At 42.8% G+C, this 22,235-nt stretch overlaps 1 protein-coding gene across 24 annotated transcripts in view; it reads left to right on the top strand.

Moving 5' to 3' along the window:
- The window catches only part of RAB30 (RAB30, member RAS oncogene family), a 95,809-nt gene that overhangs the window by 50,230 nt on the left and 23,344 nt on the right, over positions 1 to 22,235 (top strand). For 8 of the 24 annotated variants that reach the window (XM_074014912.1, XM_074014910.1, XM_074014914.1 and 5 more), the window contains exons 2-3: positions 20,625 to 20,707; positions 21,965 to 22,220. The exons of 12 other annotated variants lie outside the window; for them this stretch is intronic. The gene's annotated coding sequence lies outside the window, so the exon portion shown is untranslated. The remainder of the gene's footprint in view (positions 1 to 20,624; positions 20,708 to 21,964; positions 22,221 to 22,235) is intronic. 4 more of the 24 variants (XM_074014909.1, XM_074014913.1, XM_005579216.5 and 1 more) reach the window with 1 other exon arrangement.

Here is a 22,235-nt window from a genome sequence, read left to right as displayed (position 1 = left end):
GTGGAGGAGAGGAGGGGACTGGTTTGATAAATATTCGATAGGTAAATCAGCAAGACAGGAGTTAGGGAGCAGACAGAAGTCAAGTACAACCCTCAGGCTTTGTGCTTGTACATGCCTCTTCTTCCCTTAACCAACATTTCAAGTCTGCCCTTATCTGAGCGCTGACCTTAAGCAAATCCTATGTGAAATGTAGGTTTATGAACAATTAATTAGGAGACAGTGTTTTACAGAGAGATTGTGACATGAGATTTCTTTAAATACTATTGCCTTCAGAGCATTTATATGTTGTATATCTCAGAATTCTTATTTTTCTAACTTCAGGAACGAATCTATTGGGTAAAACAGTGGTTCCCAAGCTAGGTTATCACCAGAATCAACTGAGAATATTTTCCCCCAACTATTATTATGAAAAATTTTAATCATACTGAGAATTTGAAAGAGTAATAAATTGGACACCCAAATACCCACCAACTAAATTAAACAATTGTTAACATTTTGCCTTATTTCTCGTGTATGTATGTGTGTGTGTGTGTATATATATACATATATATACACACACATACATACATATGCATATATACATATATGCTGGACCATTTGAAAGTTGCAGATGTTATAACACTTCACCTGAAATTCTTATTTCAGCATGTGTGTTCTAAGAATAAAGACATTTGATGCAACATAAAATTTTATCTAAAACAAAAATCAAAATGATCATCTGATATCAGGCCATGCTCATATTTCCCCAGTTGTGGCCAGGGGATATTTTTACTTCATTATTATTTTTTTTTTAATTGCCCATTACTTATGAAAGAAATGTTTTGTAGTACTCTAGATTTCACTTCTGATTCTGGTCAGTTTTTCTTTTTTTTATTTAAAAGTTGTCTTTATTTTAAAATTGTAAAATAAAGGATACTTATTTAAAAATTCAAGCAGTGCAAAAATATCTAATAAAAATATCCAAAGTAAAAATTGGAAGACCTTTCTCAGTTATTGGAAGTTAATGGAACAGATTTTCTTAATAAGAATATCTAGGGAAGGGATCTAGCAATTTTAGTTTTAAGAAGCTCTTTGGGCCAAGTGCGGTGGCTCACACCTATAATACCAACACTTTGAGAAGCTGAGGCAGGAGGATCACTTGAGGCCAGGAGTTCAAGACCAGCCTGGGCAGTATAGCAAGACCTTATCTCTAGAAAAATTTAAAATTAGCTGAGTGTGGTGGCATGTGCCTATAGTCCCAGCTACAAGGGAGGCTGAGGTGGGACAATCACCTGAGCCTGGCAGGTCCAGGCTTCACTGACCATGTTATCATGCCACTGGATTCCAGCCTGGGCTACAGAGCAAGGCCCTGTTCCCTATCTCCCCCACCCCCTTCATCCCCACCCCCAATAAAAAGAAGCTCTTTGGATGAGTTTAATGTAGTTCACCTGATACCAGCATTTAGGAAACACTGGTCTATTGTAAGGCATACCTACAGCCATGATTTTTACTTGTGATCAAACCAAGAAGTACTTAATTAAGTGCCTATGATGCATTGAGTTATGTTCTAAGAATGTGGAAGATCTAATGAAATACGTAAAATATATGATCTGTCTTCAAGAACATCTTGTTGGAGAGATAAAACTGACATTCACAAAGTCATTAGGAGGAAGGGAATTAATATTTATAGAGCATTTCCAATAGGCCAGGTACTGTGACAGATGCTTTACAAAAATATCTCATTAAATCTCACAACAGCCCTTGAGGTAGTGACATGGGATCTTGGGGTGTCGCTTTTCTGGCTGGAAACCTGTGGCCGGTGGGGCCTTTGCCCCAGTTTTGCTGAGGCCTTCTGGGCTTGTTCCGCCCACTCGGCCTGGCAGGCTGTGCTCAGCTCATGCTACCGGGCTGGATCCCATGCCTCCAAGGGAGACTGGAGTCAGGCGTGGAGCAAGAGAGTTGTGTGAGTGAGCATGGAGCCTGGCCTCTGCACAGCCAGATATGTCAGCTGCTGCTGCCAGGTGGGTAGCTCAAGGTGCTTGCATAGGTGCTAGCTCTCTATGAGGCTGCAGCTGGACCAGGTGCACCACAAGCAGCTTTCTCAGCTGGTACTGGGGAATGAGGCGGCGCCTGGAAGCTTGGAGGCACCAGGAACCACAGGGCCCCAAAGAGGGAGTCACACCCTGGATCAGGGAGCTCCCAGGTCTGGGCTTCCTAAAGGGCCACAGCTCATCTCTCCTCTTCATTCATAACCTGGTGAGCAAGGGACATGTTTCAATCCTGTTTGTGTTACAGGAACTCTTTTAGCTTCGCCATTCAGTGAGTCTCAAGTTCTTGTCCTATGACCAGGAAGAATGAGGTACACAGACAGGCGGAGGGGTAAGCAAGACAAAGAGGAACTTTATTGAGCAATAGAACAGTTCAGAGAAGACCCGCAGTGAGCAGCTCCTCTCCATGACCAGGATGTCCTGATGAGTGTTTAACTCCTAGCAGAGAGGATAGCTCCTCTCTGCAGGCAGGTTGTCCCAACAAGTGTTCAGTTCTCAGCAGAGAGAGTAGCTCCTGCTATCAGCAGAGAAGGTAACTCCTCTCTGCAGCTGGTCATCCTGTCATCTGCAGCTCTTGGCAAAGAGGAAGTGGCTCCTCTCTGCGGGCGGGTCATCCCATTGTCTCTGCAGCTCTCAGCAGAGAGGAGGCCCTAGAGTTGGTGGCTCCACTCTGCAAGCAGGTTGTCCCATTGTCTGCAGCTCTCAGCAGAGAGGGTAGCTCCTCTCTACAGCTGGTTGTTGCATCCTCCCTCTGTTCTGTGGTCTGACTGAGCCCAGGGCTTTTATGGGTCTCAGAGGGGAAGAAGTGCATGCAGCTGGTCCATGGGTGGCCATGGGCAGGCTGAAAAAGGCACCACAAATCTCCACCCTGGTTTGTGGGACTCACAGCCCAGCTCCCAGGCCTGAAGGTGGGGTCTCAACAAGGACCCGCCCCCTTCTGTCCAGGAGCTTTTCTGCCTCCTGCCTCAGTCGTGGTATCCAGGATGCTCGTGCCAACAGGCAAGTGCAGGCCAGCGCAAAGCCGCCCTCAGCCCCCACCTCGGCTTTTCCCCATGTTTGTCAGTGCCTAAAGTCTGGAGGGGGCTGAGGCAACAGAGTCCTAGCATGAGCACACCCAGCAAGGCTGTGACAGTGCCTGAGCTTGGCCCCAACCCTGCTCTAAGATGAGAGCAGGCATAAGGAGTAGGGAGAAGCCAGGCAGTGGGAGCAGGCACCTCTGAGCCTGCACAGGCAAGCGGGGACCTTCCTGGACCCCCAAGAGTACAGGGATGCCTGGGTCTGCAGTCGTGATTTGAGTGGCTGTAGCTGTGCCCGGGAGGGTGGGGCTTCTGCCTGCTCTGTGGAGCAGGAGGCCTGGGTCTGCAGCCATGGTTTGGGTAGTTGCAGTGGCACCTGAGTAGCTCCCTCCCCAGTTCAGAAGGAGCAGAGCTCGTGCTTGTCCCTGGCACTCGCTGGCTCCATGGAACATGCAGTCCTGGCCACGCCTTCCACCTGTAGCCAGCGTGATGGCAGCGGCTGCTCCAGACAGCTCACCACTGTCATCAGTAGGCAGTATTATTCCCATTTTCTAGTTAGGGGAACTGAGTCTCAGGGAATGACTTGCCCAAAATCATTCAGCCTGTAAGAGATGGAACAGAGCCATAATTTTAACCCAAATCTATCTGAATCATTGCATTAAGCTACCTCTCACAGTAACAATAGCCAACAATTGTATTGAATTTCCTACTGAAAAAAAGTACTCTTGCTCCCACTCTGATATTTGAATCAGAGAATGATTATAAGACCAAATATGATCAAGAGCTAAATTTGTGTGTACTAGTAACTTAGTGTTACAAAGATTCAGAGATGGAGAGATCAGGGAGGACTTCCTGGGGGAGATGGCATCTCTGCTGCCCTGAAGGAAGAAGCAAACTAGAACAGTTAATGGGAAGCTAGGTGAGAGAAACATGGGGCAGGGGAGTGGGGGTTTGTGTTGCCGCATGGTAAAACAGGGTAGGCATGGAAAACAGGTGACAAGAGGCCACTTCCTAGCCATTTGCTTCCTGAGATAGCCAGGCAAAGAGGAAAGAAACAAAATGATCTGTACCTTAATTTCCATCTTCACTTTTGCTGAACATAAATGCATAATTGTTATTTTTTAAGAAAACCTTTTGGCCCAGTGTGGTGGCTCATCCATGTAATCCCAGCACTTTGGGAGGCTGAGTTGGACGGATCACTTGAGGTCAGGAGTTCGAGACCAGCCTAGCCAATGGGCAAAACCCCCATCTCTACTAAAAATACAAAAATTAGCGGGCATAGTGGCACATACCTGTAATTCCAACTACTCAGGAGGCTGAGGCATGAGAATCACTTGAACCTGGGAGGTGGAGGTTGCAGTGAGCTGAGATCATGCCACTGCACTCCAGCCTGGGTGACGGAGTGAGACTCTGTCTCAAAACAAAACACAAAACAAAAAAAAAAACTTTTTATACTCAAATAAAGCCAAATACTTACAGCCAACTGATCTTCAACAACGCAAACAAAAATATAAAGTGGGGAAAGGACACCTTGACAAATGGTGCTGGGATAATTGGCAAGCGACATGTAGAAGAATGAAACTGGATCTTATACAAGAACCAACTCAAGGTGGATTGAAAGACTTAAATCTAAGGCCTGAAATCATTAAAATTCTAGACAATATCATCAGTAAAACTCTTCTAGATGTTGGCTTAGGCAAAGAATTCATAGCCAAGAACCCAAAAGCAAATGTAACAAAAACAAAAATAAATAGATGGGACCTAATTAAACTAAAAAGCTTCTGCACAGTGAAAGAAATAATCAGCAGAGTAAACAAACAACCCACAGAGTGGGAGAAAATATTCACAAACTACGCATCTGACAAAGGACTAATATCCAGAATCTACAAGGAACTCAAACAAATCAGCAAGAAAAAAACAATCTTATCAAAAAGTGGTCAAAGTACATGAATAGACAGTTCTCAAAAGAAGATACACAAATGGTCAGTAAACATGAAAAAATGCTTAACATCAGTAATTATCAGAGAAATGCAAATTAAAACCACAATGAGATACCACCTTACTCCCGTAAGAATGGCCATAATTGAAAAATCAAAAAATAATAGATGTTGGTGCAGATGTGGTGAAAAGGAAACACTTTATTTATTATTTTTTTTTTTTGAGATGGAGTCTTGCTCTGCTGCCAGGCTAGAGTGCAGTGGTGCAATCTTGGCTCACTGCAACCTCCGCCTCCCGGGTTCAAGCGATTCTCCTGTCTCAGCCTCCCAAGTAGCTGAGACTGCAGGCGCGTGCCACCATGCCCAGCTAATTTTTGTATTTTTAGTAGAGATGGGGTTTCACCATGTTGGCCAGGATGGTCTCGATCTCCTGACCTTGTGATCCACCTGCCTCAGCCTCCCAAAGTTCTGGGATTACAGATGTGAGCCACCACGCCCAATGGAAAATGAAACACTTCTACACTGCTGGTGAGAATGTAAACTAGTACAACCACTGTGGAAAACTGTATGGAGATTCCTTAAAGAACTAAAAGTAGAACTACCATTTGATCCAGCAATCCCACTACTGGGTATCTACCCAGAGTAAAAGGAGTCATTATATGAAAAAGACACTTGCACACACATGTTTATAGCAGCACAATTCACACTTGAAAAAATATGGAACCAGCTTAAATGCCCATCAACAAATGAGCAGATAAAGAAAATGTGGTATATAGACACCATGATATATAACTCAGTCATAAAAAGCAATGAAATAATGGCATTTGCAGCAAGCTGCGTGGAGTTGGAGATCATTATTCTAAGTGAAATAACTCAGGAATGGAAAATTAAATATCGTATGTTCTCACTTATAAGTGGGAGCTAAGCTATGAGGATGTAAAGGCATAAAAATGACATGGACTTTGGGGACTTGGAGGGAAAGGTGGGAGGGAGGTGAGGGATAAAAGACTACACATTGGGTACAGTGTACACTGCCTGGGTGACTGGTGCACCAAAATCTCAGAAATTATCACTAAAGAACTTAGCCATGTAATAAAAAACCACCTGTTCCCCAAAAAGTATTTAAATAAAAAAAAGTTAAAAAGGAAATAAAAATCTCTTTGTTACATTATTATTATTATTTTGTTACAGGGTCTCACTCCTGTTGCCCAGGCTGGAGTGCACCAGCACTATCTCAGCTCACTGCACCCTCTACTTCCCAGGCTCAGATGATATTCCCACTTCACCCTCTCTAGTAGCTGGGACTAGTAGCATGCGCCAACATGCCCAGCTAATTTTTGTATTTTTTTTAGAGATAGGGTTTCATCATGTTGCCCTTTCTAGTCTCAAACTGCTGGTCTCACGGGATCTGCCTGCCTCATTCTCCCAAAGTGTTGAGATTACAGGCATGAGCTACCATGCCCAGCGCTTGTCTTTGTTTTAACCTTAGTTATTCTCTTAACAGCATTTGACAAGACTGATCACCATTTTCTTTGACACTCTACTTCTTGATTCTCTTCCTACCTCTCTAAGCTTTCTTTTTTTTTTTTTTTTTTTGAGACGGAGCCTCGCTCTGCCGCCCAGGCTGGAGTGCAGTGGCCAGATCTCGGCTCACTGCAAGCTCCACATCCCGGTTTCACGCCATTCTCCTGCCTCAGCCTCCCGAGTATCTGGGACTACAGGCGCCCGCCACCTCGCCCGGCTAGTTTTTTGTATTTTTTAGTAGAGACGGGGTTTCACCGTGTCAGCCAGGATGGTCTCGATCTCCTGACCTCATGATCCGCCCGTCTCGGCCTCCCAAAGTGCTGGGATTACAGGCTTGAGCCACCGCGCCCGGCCTCTCTAAGCTTTCTTTAGTCACCTTCTTCCCTCAATCTCTAAATGGTGATATGCCCAGGTTCTGAAATGGCCCTCTTCTCTATTTATCCAGTCTCCATAGATATCCTCTGATGATTCAATGGCTTTAAATAACATCCATTTGCTAGTGACTGTTACGTTTGTATCTTTAGTCTCAAACTCTCTCTCTGGAACTTCAGATTCATGTCCACATAGATGTCTGAGAGTCCTTTCAAATTTAACATGGCCAAAAGAGGACTCTTGATTCAGCTCCACTCCAATGTCGCTGTTTTCCCAGTCTTCCCAACTTCACAAAGTGGTGCCATTATCCCCCCATGTGCGCAAGTCAAATATCTAGGTATTACTTTTGATTTCTTTCTTTCTTTCCCATCCTCTTGCCAATCCTTTACCAAGTTCTATCTTCAAAAACACTCCAAAATTTATACCCTTCTCTCTGTCTCCACTACTAACACCCTGGTCCAAGCCATATGATCTCTCACCTAGACTATTTGCAGTAGCCTCCTAACTGTCTGTTTGTCTCTACTGGTGTCCACACCATAATACCCTCCATTACAGAGCCTAGAAAAAATTTTAAAAATGACAATTGGTTTGTGTCACATTTCTTAAAAGCCTCTACGTGGCCTTACGTTGAACTCAGAATGAAATCCAAACTCCTTGCCCTGGCTTTCCAAGCTCTATGTGACCTGTCCCACGGCAGTCTCCCAGTTCTCTTCTTGTTGACCATGTGCTCAGCCTCAGTGTCCCTTCTTTCAGTTCCTTGAACATGCCAAGCTCATTATCACATAGGGCCCCTGTACTTGATGATCTCTATGCCTGAAATGTACTTCTTCCATTCTTCATGTGCTTGACTTACCCCTTCCTTCCTTCCTCTTTCTTTTCTTCCTTTCCTTTCCTTTCCTTTCCTTTTCTTTCTCTCCCTCGCTGTCTCTTTCCTTTCAAGAGGAAAGAGGTCTTGGTCTGTTGCCTTGGTTGGAGTACACTGGCATCATCAAAGCTCACTGCAGCCTTGACCTCCTGGGCACAGGGGACCCCTCTGCCTCAGCCTCCTGAGTAGCTGGGACTACAGGTGTGCACCACCACATCCAACTAATTTTTTAATTTTTTGTAGAGATGAGGTCTCACCGTGTTGTCCAGTCTGGTCTTAAACTCCTGGGCTTAAGTGATCCTCCTGCCTCAGCCTCCCAGAGTGCTGGGATTACAGATGTGAACCACCAAGCCTGGCCTGGCTCTTTCTTATCAATTCTCATCTTAAATATACCCACTTCAGAGAGAACTTCTGTGACAGCTATCCAGTCTTTTCCTCCTATTTTAATTCTCTACTAGCACTTATCACTGTCTGGTACTTTTCTTGTTTATTTATGTATATGCTTATTTTTCCATTCATTCATTCATTGCTCTATTATTATGCTGTATGAAAGGGGGACCTTGTCTTCTTGTTCATCATGGTATCCCCTGCTTCTGGATATGTGACTTGCGCATAGTAGATGCTCAGGACAAATGTATGAAATGAGTGAATGTTTTTCTCACCTGTAAAATAGAAAGGCCAAGTCTCAGAGTTGTTGAGGACTTGAATTATCTAATTTGATAAACAGGTAAAGTGGACAGGTCTATGTCTAGCACATTGTGTTTATAGAAAGTATTATTTTCTAAGTATCTGCCTTATTGTAGACGTTTGACAAAGGTTAGTTCTCTTTCTTTATTTCCTGCAGTCTGGATCACCTGCAGTATTTTATAATTAATTGACCTGCACTTTGGGTCCCCCAACACACACAGGGACACTGCATTGTAGCAAGGTTTGACTTTCTCTTGGGAAATTATAGTTTTCTTCTCTTTGGTTATATGATCTTTGCCAATTAACTCTCCTTAAGATCAAAGTGCTTTGGGGTTTGATTTCCTCATCCTAGTGTTTAGTTTCTCTGAAAAGCACTCTCAGCTTTTGTGTGTACTGATCAGTTTTTCTTTTGCATTTATTTAATATTTAGTCTACTGAAATGTCAGGCAATGAGAATACAGATAGGAATTTGCAGGAGCCTCTGTCCTTAAGGCCTAGTGGAGGAAACAGGATACATAAACCAACAAGAATAATAAAGTGTCTGGCCAGGCGCAGTGTCTCATGCCTGTAATTCCAGCACTTTGGGAGGCTGAGGCAGGCGGATCACTTGAGGTCAGGAGTTTGAGACCAGCCTGGCCAACATGGCAAAACCCCTGTCTCTACTAAAAATACAAAAATTAGCCAGGCGTGGTAGTACATGCCTGTAATCCCAACTACTAGGGAGGCTGAGGCAGGAGAATTTCTTGAACCCAGGAGGCGGAGGTTGCAGTGAGCCAAAGTCACACCATTGCACTCCAGCCTGGGCAACAGAGTGAGACTCTGTCTCAAAACAATAAAAATAAAAATTAAAAAATAGGCCGGGCGCGATGGCTCAAGCCTGTAATCCCAGCACTTTGGGAGGCTGAGACGGGTGGATCACGAGGTCAGGAGATCGAGACCATCCTGGTTAACACGGTGAAACCCCGTCTCTACTAAAAAATACAAAAAACTAGCCGGGCGAGGTGGCGGGCACCTGTAGTCCTAGCTACTTGGGAGGCTAAGGCAGGAGAATGGCATGAACCCGGGAGGCGGAGCTTGCAGTGAGCTGAGATCTGGCCACTGCACTCCAGCCTGGGCGACAGAGCGAGACTCCGTCTCAAAAAAAAAAAAAAAAATTAAAAAAAAAAATTTTTTAAAATTATCTATGGAGAAAGTCTGCAGAACATGGAGGAGGCACAAAGTAGAGAGTGACCAGTTTACAGGGAGGGTGGGTACGGTTTGAGAGATAATTGGTTGTTTACCACCCAGTAAAGAGAGATGAGCCCTGTGAGTAAAGGTGTCTAGGGGCCCATGCTCTGGGAACTTGGCAAGACTGTGTGATCGTAACAGTAGTCATAGTGGTAACAGGTTATGAGAAGCAAAGTCTGAAAGATACGTGGTGCTGGGCTGTGGAGGGCTCTGCATGCCCTGCGGGAGAATTTGAACTTTCGCCAACAGTAACAATAACAGTAGCAGCACCTAACATTTATTGAGTACTTCCTCTTTGCCAGGCCCTCTTCTTTGTACTTTATTGTATTAATTCCTTTAATCTGCACAACAGTCCTATAAGGTAAATACTGTTATTATCCCTATTTGTAAATAAATACACATAAGATAGGTATTGAATTTGTTCTTAAAACTAATAATAAATAAATATAGGCACCGAGAGGACAAGGAACTTGCCCAAGGTCACCCAACTCATCAAGAGCATTCAGAGCATTCAGAAAGAGCATTCTGAGGATTCAGACTCAGGCAGTGTGGCTCCAAAGTTTGCCCTCTTAACCAGGGCACTGTACTACTTCTTACGGACAACTTTGTGGGGGCAGCCAGAGCCCTGGAAGAGTTTTAAGTGTGGGAATGACATGATTAGATTAGTTCTTTGGAGAGACTGCAGTGGAGTCGCATTACATCTTGTACAAGTGTTCATTTCTAAAAGCATTGAAGGCAAAAAATGCCAAGTTCTATTTCTTCTTGCCTCTGAGTGAGGTTTGCTATGCTGGTGGTGGCATACCACATCTTAGACAGTCCAACACAGCAGCTTTTTTCCTCTATCCTTAGGACAGAGGGCAGAGTCTTTGGAAGACCTGCATATAATAGATGAATCATCAGTTTGTGTTGAGGGACCCTGTTGTTTGAGAAGCACAAAAGCATCACACTCCTGCAGAAACTGAGCCCCTCAGTGGTGACAACAGACTGAGCCTCCCTTCATTTAGTGCATGGCCAAGCCTGTGCATTGCTTAGATAGTGTTTTTCCCTGCCCTTGTTTCTCTCTCTAGTCCAAAGTGATATGGGTGCGCATTAGGCCTGTGATGGTCTGCATTGCATTTGGCAGCAGAATGGAAGAAGGACAGCCTGCATGTGGGGAGGCAGGAGGAAGGCAGGGAAAACAAGCAGAACACAGCAGCTGCTGCCCAGCTACCAGAGTCTGGCCTTGGTGAAGGGAAGGGCAGGAGGCCAGGAGAGTAAAGGTATGAGAAATGTAAAGGAAGTTAAATATTCTGGACCTAATGACCAATTGAATTGGTTTCCTTCAGCTTTCTTCTGATCTGAAAACTTAGTACCTCATTGTATCTTTTTGTTTTCAGTCTGTTAAACGCCTTTCTAATTCCAACTAGGTTATGCACTCTCCAGCTTTAATACACAGTACTCGCCATGCTCTTGGCTTATGGCTACTGAAATAGGCCTAAAAGTCATCTACAGGTGTTAGGAACCTTGATTGGTCCATCTATTTTGTCATAGTGGTACAATATTCTGTTTTATTACTTACAAACTGACATTATATGAGGTCTCTTGATAGCCGCCACTATGTTATAGTACAAGATTTATATTAAGTTCTCTGGTTTCTCAAAATTGAAATGATTTTGTAACTGCTTTAAAGAATTGTTGATACGATTACCACAACGATCAAAACAAAACAAAACCAGCCGGTACATAGGAAAAAGAAACTAGGAGAAACACATCAAAATGCTGACAGTGATTGCATTCGTATTGGCAATTTCATTTTTCCCTTTTCTGTGTTTCCAAAGTTCTGAAAATGTGTCTATGGTACATGCAAAATGTTAACAACTTGTTTTTTAAAAAATAACAGACTTCAAAAATAAAAGCTCTCTGTAATCTCATAATTCTAGCATAACACATTTTTACTTTTGAAATGCTCTTGTTGATATACATGCGTATTTTTCATAGCTGCAGTCCTGACAAATGCAGCTTTGTGAATTCTTTTCATTTTACAGCCTATTGTCAACACTATTTCATTTTTCTACATAGTTTTCATAATTGGCATTTCTAATGGCTGCCTTGCATTCCATGGTGTTGATGTTCTATATGGAACTTTCCTTTGGACATTTTGATTGTTTCTAGTTCTTCACTCTTTTAGATAAGAGGTAATGAATATTTTTGTTCATTTGGCATTTTGGGTTCATTCAGTTATTTCCCTAACGTGAATTCTTAGCAGTGAACTAACTGCATGAAAGGTTTGAATTCTTTTATGGCTTTTGGTATGTGCCAAGTAAGACCCTGCCTTTTAAAAGAGCCCATTGAATGTGGATGGTCACTGGCTTCATATATGTGTACCTGTCCCATATTTCCCACCCCACTTTTGAGCCCCTAAGATATTTTAATAATGTGCATTGGAAAAGATATAAATATTTTAAAAAAGGAAAGAAGCTATTCATAATCTCACCACCCACAGGTAAGAATTTTAAAAATATATTTCCTTCTAAGTATTTATTTATTTTTGTTTTTGTTTTTTAGAGACAGGATTTCACTCTGTCTGGAGTGCAATGGCATGATCACAGTTCACTGTAATGCCTAACTTCTAGGCTCAAGAGATCTTCCCACATCAGCCTCCTGAGTAGCTAGGAACATCATATGACACCACACCTGGCTAATTTTTAAATTTCTTGTAGAGGTTGGGTCTTGCTATGTTGCTTAGGCTGGTCTCAAACTCCTGGCCTCAAGTGATCCTTCCTTCTTGCCATCCCAAAGCACTGGGATAATAGGCACGAGCCACCACACCCAGTCCAAATATTTATTTCATAATGTTGTATCATGTGGCTTCTCTATTAGCCCTTCTCTATTGCTGTATAGAGGTTTTACTTCTCCCTCCATCTTGGGGGTCCTCTTGGCCAGATGTGGTGGCCCAAACCTATAATCCCAGCACTTTGAAAGTCCAAGGTAGGAGGATCACTTGAGAGCAGGAGTTCGAGACCAGCCTGGACAACATAGTGAGAACACATCTCTACAAAAAGTAAAAGGAAGTAAATAAGTAAATCTTTGTGCACATTTAGGAAGCATTCTGTAGGAAAATTCCCAGAAGCAGAATTTTCCTCTTGCTGGGTTGAAGTGTGTGGACCTTGTGAAGACTTTTGATGAGTATTGAAAGGCTTTTGATGAGTATTGATGAGTACTGAAAAGTTGCTATTGAGGAAAGTTGTGCCTCTTTCTACTTCACCTGTTAATGTTTGGATGCCATTCCTGCCTTCAATAAGTTAACACCAGTGGCCATTTATTTATCTGTTTATCTTGAAATAAGTTTGGACCTCTCTAGTCTTTTGTTCTTTGTATTTATTTATTTGTTTGTTTGTTTGTTTGTTTTTGGTGTTTTTGGATCCCTGGGCATGTTGTTCCTGGGATTAAAATCCCAGAATTTATATTTTCTTTAGGATTTCCCTCATGTTCCATCTGTTGGTAAGTTTCACACATCCACATCTTCCACCCAGCCCTCAAACTGTACCCTGCAGCATGGTTACAGAATTATTGATTTCATAGACTTTTTGAAATCTAGAACTCTTTGAAAGAGACTACTTATTTTGGCTTAAAAATTTCCCCGTTTTTGGCGGAGCGTGGTGGCTCAGGCCTGTAATTCCAGCACTTTGGGAGGCCGAGGCGGGCGGATTGCCTGAGGTCAGAAGTTTGAGAACAGCCTGACCAACATGGTGAAACTGTCTGTGCTAAAAATACGAAAATTAGCCAGGCATGGTGGTGGGTGCCTGTAATCCCAGCTACTCGGGAGGCTGAGACAGGAGAATTGCTTGAACCTGGGAGGTGGAGGTTGCAGTGAGCTGGGATCTCGCCATTGCACTTCAGCCTGGATGACAAGAAACTCTGCTCAAAAAAAAAAAAAAAAAAAAGGTTCCTGCTTTTTGGCCGTTTCTTTAATAAATACTTGTTGAATTCAAGTTTAAGGAGCCCAGAGTTCATTGTTACGTGATGGAGTCTAAGGTATATGGGAATTGAAGAGAGGTGAATTTCGGCCAGATTATGAAAAGCCTTGTTACACCAACCTACCTAAGGAGTTTAACTGCATCCTCAAGGCTGATAATTAGTTGGCACTTTTGGGAAAACACTTCGTAGACTGGCCGCAGGGAACCTGGTTAGAAGTTCACAGGAGGCTGGATGGGGGAGAGCTGGACGAGGCCCTGAGCCATGTTGGTGCAGTAGGGACAGGGGTTAAGCAGGGGTGTATCCAAGCAGGCCTTGGTGACAGATAGGTGGTTATGGTATGCTGTGTGTGTGCGTGTGTGTGTGTGCATGTGTGTGTGTCCGTCCCTGTTGACGGAAAATTTGTACTCTATCTTCTGCATAAGAATTGGCCATGATGCAGGAATTTGCCAAGATAATGCACTAGAAAACACTTAGGAAACTAAAAGTGCTCTATAGATGTGAAAACATATTGATAGTGACAGTATGTAAGAAATTCTGCTCAATGGGGCTGATTCAAGGATGCAATAATGGTCTGCTGTGTGTAAAGCTCTAGACAAGTAGTCATTCTTCTGCTTGACACAGGACCTGTCACAAACTTGAGAGACAAACTTGGGAGAGTTCTTTTTTTGTCTTCATCTATTCGGGTTGCTGAGCATGTGGACACTTGCTTCCCTATCACTTTTTCTCCTGCTTCCAGTGAGGAGGGAGTCTGAACAGCTGAGGGAGGGGTCCAGCCTGGTATGACAGTCTTCCATCGGGGAGAAGACATCTCTGTTCCCGGTACGCCTCTGATCACCAGGGCAGAGGACCATCAGGGGAAAGACTTGAGCCCAGTTCTGAGCCATGGCTCTGACCTCTGGCTGCCTGGCCGGGCTGCTTTGTGTGTTCAGCCGGGGGGGAGGAGACTGAATAAGCCGATAAGAAGGTTCTTCCTGTCCAGCCAAGCAGGCGCAGGGAAGCTTCTGCAGAGGAAAGATTAGACACGGTCCCTGATTTAGAGAATACAACTGGGAGGGCAATGGGGCAAAGCCCAGAGCTCTTTGCAGTGGTATTGTTTATTGTTGGAGGACAACAGAGGGAGCCCCACCTGCTTGTGCAGAAGACAGAAACAGCGAGTTGGGTCTGCAAGGTCCTTTTTTAGGGCCGTTTAACAAACATGTTTTGCAGACAGAAGTTCTCCAACTTGGAAAGGAGTTGATGAGTGGGAGGGGTATCCTTTTTCTTCCCCCAGGAAACAAAGCAGGAGCATTTCCAGGCACATCTGAGCCTCTTTGTCAAACACCTGCTCCCAGGTGCTGTGGTACAAAACAAATTAGCCCCGCCTGGGGAGTTAACTGAGTGGGTCCTAAGCGGTGGCCTCCTCCCTTCTGCTCTCACCCATCTGTGGAAAACCAAATCTGTGCTTAGTGCAGGGATGCTCCCTATGGCCAGCTTCTCACTATGGCAGAAAGAGCACCGGAAGATAATTCAGGTGTTTGCTTGGGTTAATGCTGACAAAATGCTGCTTTGTGGAATCATTCTCATGTTTGGAATCCCAAATCTGTTTTGTATTTCTAGGAATGAGGAAAATATCAAACATAATATACAAAGAATAAAATCGAATATTTGATTGTCTTGATTTTTGAAAATAGTATTGTGGAGGTCTCAGGCCTGCTTTATTTTTCATTTTCATTTGTACTTTTTGCATATCTTAAAAAGTATTCCAAGGGCTGCTTCTGAGTTCCTTCCTCCTAACTCCACCCCCACACCATGGCATGTGTTCATGCCAGCCCCCCTGATGGTTTTGTCTGTGGCCTTGCCCAATAGGGATTTATATTTGCAGATCTTATTTGTCCTGGCAGCAGCTCTGATTTGGAGTCAGCGGACCTGTGTTTGCTCTTCTGGCTCTGTTGCTTACAAGCTGCGTGGCCTGAGGCAAGTCACTATCTTGGTTTCAAATCTCATCTCTGTACAATGGGGAGAAAAAGATGAGCTCCTTCTGCTTCCTCAGAAATGTTCTGTGTCAGAGTGAAGTGAGAGTAATTTCTAAGCTGTATGAATGTGTGAGAGTTTTGTTTTTATTCATGACACACGCAAGCTATTGTTTGATCCATTGGTTTTGGCTGCCATACTGTGGATACTTGGTTTTGAGGGAAGTCGGTGTGAAAGAATGAATCCTCCTTGTAGAGACTCACTGTGCTGAGACATGGTTTAGAGAAGGCAGTAATACACACGGTGAACTGGAAAAGCAACTCCAGAGTCTGGGTGGGACATTCCTTCTTGGGGTCTCTGTCCCATGAAGGGGTGCAGCTAGGCAGACAAAGAGAAAGACAGAAAGATTGAAACAGAGCACCCTAAATAGATCTTTTTTTTTTAAAAAAGGGCCTCTCCCTGTATTAGGAAAACTTTCTTTCTTTTGAATCACTACTATAGACTGAATAAAAGGGCAGAGTATATTTTAAGAGTTGGAGGTTATCTTCTTTCCTAGAAAGAGCTAAATATTATAGCCTCCCCAGGGGCAACTACTGTTGCCAGTTTTTTTTTATCATTCTAAAAATATCTTGTGCCTATACAGATATAGACTCACATGCCCCCACCATTTCTTCATACTATAAACACACCATTCTTTGCCTTGCTTCTTTCATTTAATATATCTTGCAGATATCCATAGCAGGCTGTGTGGTGGTCCATTGTTGTATGGCTACCTTAATCTATATAACCATTTTCTGCTGATGGACTTTTGGGTTGTTTTTGTAATTGCTATTCCAAATACTGTTGTAATAAATATCCCACTACATGTGCCTTTGTGAGTATAAATGTGATAGATTCCTAGAAGTGCAATTGCTGGGTCAGAGGGTTTGTAATAGCGTTTTTAGCTTTAAATCAATAGTGCTCTCCATAGAGGTTGCATTGATTTACCTCCCACCAGTAGTATACAAGTGCCCCATTTCTCTATACTGTCACCAGTACAGGATAAACTTGGCCAATCTGAGATGAATGGCCTCTTGTTATAACTATATATAGTTAAAATTATAATTTATAATTATAAATTTACTATAGTTTGAATTTACTTTTGTGAGTAAATTTGATCAGTTAAAAAAAATGTAAGTGCTATTTTTATTCCTTTCTTGTGAATTATCTGCTCATGTCCTTAGCCTGTTTTTTCTAGGGGGTTATTGAATTTTTCATATTCATTTTATAGGAACTTTCTATGCATGTAATCAGTTAGACCTCAATAATATATATTGCAGATATTTAGTCAGTTCTTCATTTTTACTGTTTTGCCATTTAGAATTTTGAAACATTTAATGAAATTTGTCAGTCTTTTTACTTTATAGCCTTGATTTTGAGTAATTCTTAAAAAGCCTTCTCTACTTTAAGATTTTATATGTGTGTGTGTGTGTGTGTGTGTGTGTGTGTGTGTGTGTGTGTGTATAATGTTTTCTTCTAGTACTTTTATGCCTTCGGTTTTTTAGATCCAAACTTTGAATCTGTCCAGAATTTATTTTAGTATAAGGAGTGAGACAGACCTCCAACTTAATTTTTTTCCAGAAAGACCTGGGTTTTGAATCCAGGCACTTTTACTCATTAGCTGTTTGATTTTTGAACTAATTAATCTCTCTGAACCTCAATTTTTTTATCTGTATAATGGGAATAGTAACACCCATTTGATGGACTACTGAAAAGATTAAATAAGATTACATGTGGAAAACATTTAGCACCATTCCTAGCACACAGTGTGTTCAAATCATGGTCCAAATGGCCAGGAACCTGGGAACACATAGTATGTTCGGGCAGAGGAGAAATTCTAGATGGCCAGGATACCAAGGCCACCTTGTGACTCACTAGTGTGTCAGAGTAAGTCAGTAACTTCATCACCTAAACCCTCAGTTTCCTCATTTGCAAAATGATGAGAGCTTTCTCTTGAAGTTGTTGGGAGGTCCAGATTAGATAATGTCTGTGAAAGAATTTTGTAAACTATAAGGGGCCATGTAAAAATGCTGGAGTTTACAGTCTGGTGAATAAGGAGCAGCCACAGCACAGGTGGGTATTTGACATTTGTGGCCAAGGAGAATAATTAACTTGCAATAACATGAAATTAGCAGCTGATGTAAAGCAAGTGAGCCTGCAGCAGTTGATTATAGTAATAGTTAGTAATTGCCTCCTAGTGATTAAGCAATAATGAGCTTCCAGGGACAGAACCTTGTTAGGTGGAAAGATGGATCAAAGGCTTTCAATTCAACGTACACTTACTGAACACAACAGTGGGATAAGAAGAGACAGGTGTCTTGTTGAGGTACAGTCCTTGTCCTTAAGGATAGTAAGGGTGAGAGACACATATAGCATGGCTCCTTCCACGGGCCAGACGCACACGTGGGGACATACTTGGAGGAAGGTCCACAGTGCTCTGGGATCATCAAAGAGGGTGAGACTCACCTGCTGAGCCCTCTGTGCCCGTCTGAACCCACCCTCCAGAGTCTGGCCCAGATTCTAAAGAACCCCTATGATGCCTTCTTGAAATTTTACTTGCCCTTTTTTATTCCTCTGGTTGTTTTGGATTTATCAGGGATATCTTGTTTCTCATGCCCTGCCCATCACCCTCCATAGCTTCTGGGCAAGCATGGTGTTATGCCTAGGGCCTCTATTTCTACTGCGATCTGAGTACTGAGATAGGATGTCCAGTTCATTTTGAAGTTCAGATAAACAACAAACTTTAAAATATGTCTCATGCAATATTTGGAACAAATTTATATTAAAATGTATTTGTTGCCATCTGACCATCTGAAACTGAAATTTGACATGGTCAGGGTGACATGACCTGGATTTCTTATTTTTTTTTTTTTTTTAACTGTGTCTGGCAACCCTACCTGGGCAGCTCTTATTTCAAATGCTATAAAATATAATAGTGTTTACTACACTGTTTCATGGAGCCCTAGTAGCAAGGCATATATAAAAGGTGTTTTATGCCCGGCTGGGTGGCTCACGCCTGTAATCCCAGCACTTTGGGAGGCCGAGGTGGGTGGATCACAAGGTCAGGAGATCCAGACCATCCTGGCTAACATGGTGAAACCCCGTCTCTACTAAAAATACAAAAAATTAGCTGGGCGCGGTAGCGGGCGCCCTAGCTGAGGCAGGAGAATGACGTGAACCCAGGAGGCAGAGCTTGCAGTGAGGGAGATCGGGCCACTGCACTCCAGCCTGGGCGACAGAGCGAGACTCCGTCTCAAAAAAAAAAAAAAAAAAAAAAAAAGATGTTTTATATGAGAAAAGAATTCTCAGCTAAAATCATGTTTGGTAAATCCTGGATTAAATGGAGTTAACTAGCCTTCATTATGGGAAGTTTCAGAACATTTTAAACCTCCAAGATTGGGTGATAATAGTTAGTATTTCTCAGAGTTGTGTTACTGTGAAGCTATCCTCTACACCCCCCACTTACTGAGTATCTAGGGTCATATGACCAAACGTTGAATGAATTTTGAGGGTCTCTGGTAATTGGTTCTATTTGCAGACCATGAGTTCTGATTTTGGGTTTTGGGAAAATACCATTTTATCGAAAAAAATTTATATAATTCTATGATGTTTTTGTTTTTTAAATTAATAAATTTGTAATAAAATATACACATAGACACGAGTATATATAAAGAAAAAGACTAGAGCCAGGTGCAGTAGCTCACGCCTATAATCCCAGCACTTTGGGAGGCTGAGGTGGGCGGATCACCTGAGGTTGGGAGTTCGAGACCAGTATGACCAACATGGAGAAACCCTGTCTCTACTAAAAATACAAATTAGCCAGGCGTGGTGGCGCATGCCTGTAATCCCTGCTACTGGGGAGGCTGAGGTAGGAGAATCACTTGAACCCAGGAGGCAGAGGTTGCAGTGAGCCGAGATCGCACCATTGCACTCCAGCCTGGGCAATAGGAGTGAAATTCTGTCTAAAAAGAAAAAAGAAAAAGACTAGAAGGATGTATACCAGAATGCTAACTAATTATTTCCTGGAGAAGGTCTGGGTAGGGAAGGAGATGATAGGTAATTTTCTTTTCCTTTTTGCTTGTCTGTATTTTCTGCAATCAGTATGTATGATTTTTGTCAGAATGCTGGGAAAAACTATTTATATATTTTTGAAAGGAGTACCTGTCCATATATTATCTTATTTGCCTGTCACGCAACTCAGTGGTATAGGTTCTAATATCATCCCCATTTTGTGGATAAGGAAACTACACAGTGCTCTTTAACAGACCCAGGCTCTCTGGCTTCATTGCCTACGCTGCCTCTTTGGTATGAAAGAGTAACCACACTTGCTGCCATGGGAAGGGGCCTTGTTGCCTGTTTACCCAGCCCCTCCCTTTACAGACCAAGTCAAGGCCCAAAGGACCTGCCTGAGACACACAGTTTTTGAATAAGGACAAGTCACCAAAATATTTTAGGGGACTGGGGTTGGAGGTGTGTCAGAAAGTTGGGGAGAAGACCTGGCCTCTGACTTTATCTGTTATATTGAGCCCTAAAGGGAAAGAGGAAAAATGCACAGGTGTGCAACAGTGAATACAGGCTTTTTTTAAGGCCACTTATTCACTGATTTATTGATAGAGTCCCACTGTGTTGCTCAGGGTGGAATGCAGTGGTGTGATCATGGGTCACTGCAACCTTGAACTCCTGGGCTCAAATGATCCTCCTGCCTCAGCCTTCCAAAATGCTAGGGTTACAGGCGTGAGCCACCATGCCTGGTAAAGGCCACTTTTAAAGAATGGTTTAAATGTTGCCAAATTCACGTTGCTTAGAATGGTTTTTGCTTTTCTTTTCAAGCTTTTCATACTAGATTTCATTTCCTGTACCTTTTTAAAATTCATTTTTTTTATCTTGCTCATCTATTTTTCCAGTTTGAATCTTATCCATGTATCCATTTATTTACAACTGTTGTGGTGATGATGATACTGGGGATTTTGCTTGCTCATCTATGCTCCTGTTTATATTCTCTATGCCTGGTACTTACTTACAGGGATGAATGATGACTGAATTGTGAGAGTGATGCAGCTGAAGTGTGACTTCAGGTCCTGAAAGAATCCTGGGCTGGAGGGCAAGGTGAGGAGCAGCGCTTGTGTAATCTGAAGTTCAGTGTGTGGCTCCATCAGTGTGGGTGTGTTGCTTCCAGAGCAGGAAGATTCTAGAACACTGCAGTTCAAAGGGCCTGGGGCCTCATTCAGCTGAGCCTCTAGCTCTCATGACAGAGAGACAATGTTAATTACAAGACAGAGGGTAGCAGCATCCTGTTGCAGAAAGAACTAGGCTTTGGGGTCAGATGGATCTAGGTTTGAATCCTGGTCCTGAGACTAACTAGCTGTGTGATTTTAGGATGATATCTCTGTCTCAGCTTCCTCTTCTGCAAGTTAGGGATAATAGGAGTACTTACATCATAGAGTTATGAGGATTAAATGAGCAAATACATGTAGAAGAGTACCCAAGACATAAAAAGCACCGAATATCAATGTTACCAATGTTAAGCTGTTATCAATGTTAACAATTAATAGAATATAAAATACGGCAGTAGTGTTTGGTTAGTAGCATATCTTGTGGCATGTCTGCTCCCCAGATGAGGCATGACTTTTGTTGTCAGTTTAGGGCTGGGTGTAAATGCTTCTGAATGGGTTTCCCTTATTCAGGGGGAAATGCTATCTCATCACATGTGGATTGGTGATGCCTGGGCTGTTACTTTATGTACCAAACAGAAGGGCTTCCTCAAAGAGTAGAAGTTTGCAGATAATCTTGTGATCTTTTGTTCAGTAATGTGTTTTCCATTAGAAGCAAAACAGTAACTACAACAGATAACCTGGAGTTTACAGTCCAGCTTTACCCATAGACAGCCTGCATTATTAAAGACCAATTTTTACCCAGAGGTCCATTTTAAAAACATCCAACATTTTGGCATGGTGGCTCATGCCTGTAATCCCAGCACTTTGGAAGGCTGAGGTGGAAAGATTGATGGAGGCCAGGAGTTCAAGACAAGCCTGGGCAACATAGTGAGACCCCGTCTCTACAAAAAAATTTAAAAAATTAGCTGGGCACAGTGGCTTGTGTCTGTAATCCCAGCTACTTGGGAGGCTGAGGCAGGAGGGTCGTTTGATCCGTGATCGTGCTACTGCACTCCAGCATAGGCAACAGAGCAAGATCCTGCCTCAAAAACAAAAGAAAGCAAAACAAACAAAAACACATTCAACAGAGCATTAATTTCTTATAGAAAGAGGTAATGTCTTAACTTATTCTGTAGCCTGCTCCAGGTGGTGACCACATGAGATAATGTTCACTATGACAAAGCCTTTTTTTCACTTTCTTTTTCTAAAGGTGCATCACTGGGGCACTGTGAACCTTCTTTAAGAGTCCTATTTCTAAAGTCTTTATTTTTGACATTCTCCTCTGGATTTCCTGCTTTGGTTCTTTGACCTCCAGCAAAGATGTAGAAATGAGTGTGTGTCAAACAATCTAGGCACAGAAAAAGAATGCAGTCCAGTCCTGTGTTTCCTGTTTCTTATGGGCTTATGAAAGCAGAGAGTTGTGGTCCACAGAGCCTCATGCCTTCCTGCTGCCCGTGTGCCTTTCCGTGAGTTTTATGATT

The sequence above is a fragment of the Macaca fascicularis genome, chromosome 14 (genome assembly GCF_037993035.2).
Source record: "Macaca fascicularis isolate 582-1 chromosome 14, T2T-MFA8v1.1".
NCBI classification, from domain to species: domain Eukaryota; kingdom Metazoa; phylum Chordata; class Mammalia; order Primates; family Cercopithecidae; genus Macaca; species Macaca fascicularis.
This window is presented reverse-complemented; position numbering and strand designations above follow the sequence as displayed.